The sequence below is a fragment of the Bufo bufo genome, chromosome 2, assembly GCF_905171765.1.
Source record: "Bufo bufo chromosome 2, aBufBuf1.1, whole genome shotgun sequence".
Classification (NCBI taxonomy): domain Eukaryota; kingdom Metazoa; phylum Chordata; class Amphibia; order Anura; family Bufonidae; genus Bufo; species Bufo bufo.
This window is the reverse complement of record NC_053390.1, coordinates 436,139,252-436,145,304: the sequence shown is the minus strand read 5'-3', so window position 1 is coordinate 436,145,304 and position 6,053 is coordinate 436,139,252. Positions and strand designations below refer to the sequence as shown.

The following is a 6,053-nucleotide window of genomic DNA, read 5'->3' as shown; positions in this document are numbered from 1 at the left end:
TGAACCAAAAGGTGTGCTTTTGGTGGGTTTGAACTAATGGCGGTCTGTGCATGACACTATTATGGGGGAATCTGTGGATGATGCACTGTTATGGGGGTGGGAGATCTGTGGATGGCACTGTTATGGGGGGGAGCTGTGGATGGCATTATGATGGGGGGGGGTCTGTGAATGGCATGATGGTGGGGGGGATCTGTGGATGGCATTATGATGGTGGGGGGGGATCTGTGGATGGCATTATGATGGTGGGGGGATCTGTGGATGGCATTATGATGGTGGGGGGATCTGTGGATGGCATTATGATGGTGGGGGGGGGATCTGTGGATGGCACTGTTAAGGGGTAGTGGATCTGTGGATGACACTGCTATATGTGTCATCCACAGATCCCCCCATAACAGTCCCATCCACAGACCCCCCCATCATAATGCCATCCACAGACCCCCCCCCATCATAATGCCATCCACAGACCCCCCCCCCCATCATAATGCCCTCCGCAGATCACCCCCACCATCATAATGCCCTCCACAGATCCCCCCCCCATCATAATGCCCTCCACAGATCCCCCCCCCATCATAATGCCATCCACAGACCCCCCTCCCCCATCATTATCCCATCCATAGATCCCTAAGGAGGGGCTGTAGTAGGCGGGGAGAGCGGCGGGCAGTGCAGGCACTGTACTCTGGCCCCACCGCTCAGTATGTACTGTATTATACCTAGTGTTAATCATAATATCTAAACTGCGCTCCCCCTGCTCCCCATCTGTACCATACTTACCGGTACATGTCACACTCCGTCTCCTGTAGTAAGCACTAGCAGGCAGGCTGGGCTGCAGGCCGGGCTGCTCCACCTACTTTATGAATGAAGCAGGCGGCGCAGGCACGTGACCTCATTGAGTTACGGCCGCCTGCAGTCTAGCCTGCCTGCTAGTGCTTACTACAGGAGACGGAGTGTGACATGTACCGGTAAGTACGGTACAGATGGGGAGCAGGGAGAGCGCAGTTTAGATATTATGATTAACACTAGGTATAATACAGTACATACTGAGCGGCGGGCCAGAGTACAGTGCCTGCACTGCCCGCCGCTCTCCCCGCCAACTACAGACCCTCCTCACTAATACATTGCAGTCTGCGATGCTGCAGCATCGCAGACTAAATTGGCAGCATTCGCGCCCCATAAGACGCAGGGGCACTTTCCCCCCCAAAGTGCGTCTTATGGGGCGAAAAATACGGTATCTATTATGATAAAAGGGACAAAGGATCAAAAGATCCTAAGTTATTAACCCCTTAGGGACGCATGACGTACCGGTACGGCATGTTTCCCGAGTCCTTAAGGACCCATGACGTACCGGTATGTGTTGTTCCGATTACTGCCGCCCGGCCGGCTCTGATCGGAATAAGGTGCCTGCTCAAATCATTGAGCAGGCACCTCGGCTAAATGCGCGGGGGGGTCCCGTGACCCCCCCCCCCCCCCCCCTCATGTCCGCGATCGCGACAAACCGCAGGTCAATTCAGACCTGCGGTTTGTTGCGATTTCTGCAGTTTCTGATCCCCGCGGTCCCTGACCGCGGCGTTTAGAAACTTTAGTGTGGCGAAAATATATATTTATCACCCCCCTGCACCTCTGAATGATTTTAGCCCGGTGGGAGGTGCAGGGGGGAATTGCGGGAGGCGGGCGGTGCGGCAGGCGGGATCGCGATCCCCCGCCCGCCTCCCATTGAATAATCGTTGGTGGTAAGTGGTTATACCAGGGTGTCAGCACATTGCTGACACCCTGGTATAAACGGCTGACATTGGTGATGCGATGTCAGCCATTTAACCCTTTCCATACAGCGGTCCGTACGGACCGCTGTATGGAAAAGGTTAACAGCTCAGGGAGCTCCCTCTCCGATTGGGGGCTGCTGTGCCTTTGCAGCCCCCCGATGGGAGAGGGAGAGAGCTCCCAGACAGCCCCCCGCCAGCCAGCCCCCCGCCAGCCCCGTCCTCACCCTTTCCCGTCTGCGAAGTTGTGGCAGACGGGGAAGGTTCCCATGGCAACAGGACGCCTTCTCAAGCGTCCTGCTGTCCATGGTGCTGAACAGATCTGTGCTGAAGGCATAGATCTGTTCAGTGTAAGTAAAATACAGTGCAGTACCCTATATAGAGTACTGTACTGTATTATACAGACATCAGACCCACTGGATCTTCAAGAACCAAGTGGGTCTGGGTAAAAAAAAAAAGTAAAAATCAAAAAACACATTTATCACTGATTAAAAATGAAAAAAAATAAAATTCCCTACACATGTTTGTTATTGCCGCGTCCGTAACGACCTGATCTATAAAACGGTCATGTTACTTTACCCGAACGGTGAACCCCATAAAAATAAAAAACTATGATGAAATTGAAATTTTGCCCACCTTACTTTCCAAAAAAAGGTAATAAAAGTGATCAAAAAAGTCGCATGTACGCCAAAATTGTAACAATCAAACCGTCATCTCATCCCGCAAAAAATGAGACCCTACTTAAAGGGCTTCTGTCACCCCACTAAAGTGATTTTTTTTTTTTGGGCTAGTTAAATTAGTTATATAGCGATATCTGAAAATATAATAGTGTTCCTTACTTTGATCCAGCAGTTTAGTCAAAAAACGAAGTTTTATCATATGCAAATTCGGTCTCTACCAGCAAGTAGGGCGTCTACTTGCTGGTAGCTGCTGCAGAAATCCGCCCCCTCCTCTTGTTGATTGACAGGGCCAGCCAGGATCTCCTCCTCCGGCCAGCCCTGTCGGCATTTCAAAAATCGCGCGCCCGTGTTGAATCTGCGCAGGTGCTCTGAGATGAGGAGGCTCGTCTCCTCAGAACTCCCTCAGTGCGCCTGCGCCGATGACGTCTTCTATTTCGATGATGTCATCGGCGCAGGCGCACTGAGGGAGCTCTGAGGAGACGAGCCTCCTCATCTCAGAGCGCCTGCGCAGATTCAACACGGGCGCGCGATTTTTGAAATGCCGACAGGGCTGGCCGGAGGAGGAGATCACGGCTGGCCCTGTCAATCAACAAGAGGAGGGGGCGGATTTCTGCAGCAGCTACCAGCAAGTAGACGCCCTACTTGCTGGTAGAGACCGAATTTGCATATGATAAAACTTCGTTTTTTGACTAAACTGCTGGATCAAAGTAAGGAACACTATTATATTTTCAGATATCGCTATATAACTAATTTAACTAGCCCAAAAAAAAAAAATCACTTTAGTGGGGTGACAGAAACCCTTTAACCTCCTCAGGACCGCCGTACGCAGGATTGCGTCTTTGCGGCGGCCCTGCTCTTCTGGGTGGACGCGCCGGCGCGTCCTCTCGCGAGACGCGAGATTTCCTGTGAACGCGCGCACACAGGCGCGCGCGCTCACAGGAACGGAAGGTAAGAGAGTTGATCTCCAGCCTGCCAGCGGCGATCGTTCGCTGGCAGGCTGGAGATGTGTTTTTTTTTAACCCCTAACAGGTATATTAGAAGCTGTTTTGATAACAGCGTCTAATATACCTGCTACCTGGTCCTCTGGTGGTCCCCTTTGTTTGGATCGACCACCAGAGGACACAGGTAGCTCAGGAAAGTAGCACCAAGCACCACTACACTACACTACACCCCCCCCCCCCCCCCGTCACTTATTAACCCCTTATTAGCCCCTGATCACCCCATATAGACTCCCTGATCACCCCCCTGTCATTGATTACCCCCCTGTGATTGATTACCCCCCTGTCATTGATCAACCCCCTGTAAAGCTCCATTCAGATGTCCGCATGATTTTTACGGATCCACTGATAGATGGATCGGATCCGCAAAACGCATCCGGACGTCTGAATGAAGCCTTACACGGGCGTGATCAATGACTGTGGTGATCACCCCATATAGACTCCCTGATCACCCCCCTGTCATTGATTACCCCCCTGTAATGCTCCATTCAGATGTCCGCATGATTTTTACGGATGCACTGATAGATGGATCGGATCCGCAAAACGCATCCGGACGTCTGAATGAAGCCTTACAGGGGCATGATCAATGACTGTGGTTATCACCCCATATAGACTCCCTGATCACCCCCCTGTCATTGATTACCCCCCTGTAAAGCTCCATTCAGATGTCCGCATGATTTTTACGGATGCACTGATAGATGGATCGGATCCGCAAAACGCATCCGGACGTCTGAATGAAGCCTTACAGGGGCATGATCAATGACTGTGGTTATCACCCCATATAGACTCCCTGATCACCCCCTGTCATTGATTACCCCCCTGTAAAGCTCCATTCAGATGTCCGCATGATTTTTACGGATGCACTGATAGATGGATCGGATCCGCAAAACGCATCCGGACGTCTGAATGAAGCCTTACAGGGGCATGATCAATGACTGTGGTTATCACCCCATATAGACTCCCTGATCACCCCCCTGTCATTGATTACCCCCCTGTAAAGCTCTATTCAGATGTCCGCATGATTTTTACGGATCCACTGATAAATGGATCGGATCCGCAAAACGCATCCGGACGTCTGAATAAAGCCTTACAGGGGCATGATCAATGACTGTGGTTATCACCCCATATAGACTCCCTGATCACCCCCCTGTCATTGATCACCCCCCCTGTCATTGATTACCCCCCTGTAAAGCTCCATTCAGATGTCCGCATGATTTTTACGGATGCACTGATAGATGGATCGGATCCGCAAAACGCATACGGACGTCTGAATGAAGCCTTACAGGGGCATGATCAATGACTGTGGTTATCACCCCATATAGACTCCCTGATCACCCCCCCTGTCATTGATTACCCCCCCTGTAAAGCTCCATTCAGATGTCCGCATGATTTTTACGGATGCACTGATAGATGGATCGGATCCGCAAAACGCATACGGACGTCTGAATGAAGCCTTACACGGGCGTGATCAATGACTGTGGTTATCACCCCATATAGACTCCCTGATCACCCCCCCTGTCATTGATCACCCCCCCTGTCATTGATCACCCCCCCTGTCATTGATCACCCCCCCTGTCATTGATCACCCCTCTGTCATTGATCACCCCCCTTTGTCATTGATCACCCTCTGTAAGGCTCCATTCAGATATTTTTTTGGCCCAAGTTAGCGGAATTATTTATTTATTTTTTCTTACAAAGTCTCATATTCCACTAACTTGTGTCAAAAAATAAAATCTCACATGAACTCACCATACCCCTCACGGAATCCAAATGCGTAAAATTTTTTAGACATTTATATTCCAGACTTCTTCTCACGCTTTAGGGCCCCTAGAATGCCAGGGCAGTATAAATACCCCACATGTGACCCCATTTCGGAAAGAAGACACCCCCAGGTATTCCGTGAGGGGCCTATTGAGTCCATGAAAGATTGAAATTTTTGTCCCAAGTTAGCGGAACGGGAGACTTTGTGAGAAAAAAATTAAAAATATCAATTTCCGCTAACTTGTGCCAAAAAAAAATAAATTCTATGAACTCGCCATGCCCCTCATTGAATACCTTGGGGTGTCTTCTTTCCAAAATGGGGTCACATGTGGGGTATTTATACTGCCCTGGCATTCTAGGGGCCCCAAAGCGTGAGAAGAAGTCTGGTATCCAAATGTCTAAAAATGCCCTCCTAAAAGGAATTTGGGCACCTTTGCGCATCTAGGCTGCAAAAAAGTGTCACACATCTGGTATCGCCGTACTCAGGAGAAGTTGGGGAATGTGTTTTGGGGTGTCATTTTACATATACCCATGCTGGGTGAGATAAATATCTTGGTCAAATGCCAACTTTGTATAAAAAAATGGGAAAAGTTGTCTTTTGCCAAGATATTTCTCTCACCCAGCAAGGGTATATGTAAAATGACACCCCAAAACACATTCCCCAACTTCTCCTGAATACGGCGATACCACATGTGTGACACTTTTTTGCAGCCTAGGTGGGCAAAGGGGCCCATATTCCAAAGAGCACCTTTAGGATTTCACAGGTCATTTACCTACTTACCACACATTAGGGCCCCTGGAAAATGCCAGGGCAGTATAACTACCCCACAAGTGACCCCATTTTGGAAAGAAGACACCCC

General features: G+C 49.9%; 1 protein-coding gene across 2 annotated transcripts in view; it reads left to right on the top strand.

Annotated features, from left to right (window-relative positions):
• The window catches only part of EPS15L1 (epidermal growth factor receptor pathway substrate 15 like 1), a 297,626-nt gene that overhangs the window by 104,083 nt on the left and 187,490 nt on the right, over nt 1–6,053 (top strand). The gene's annotated exons all lie outside the window — the stretch shown is intronic.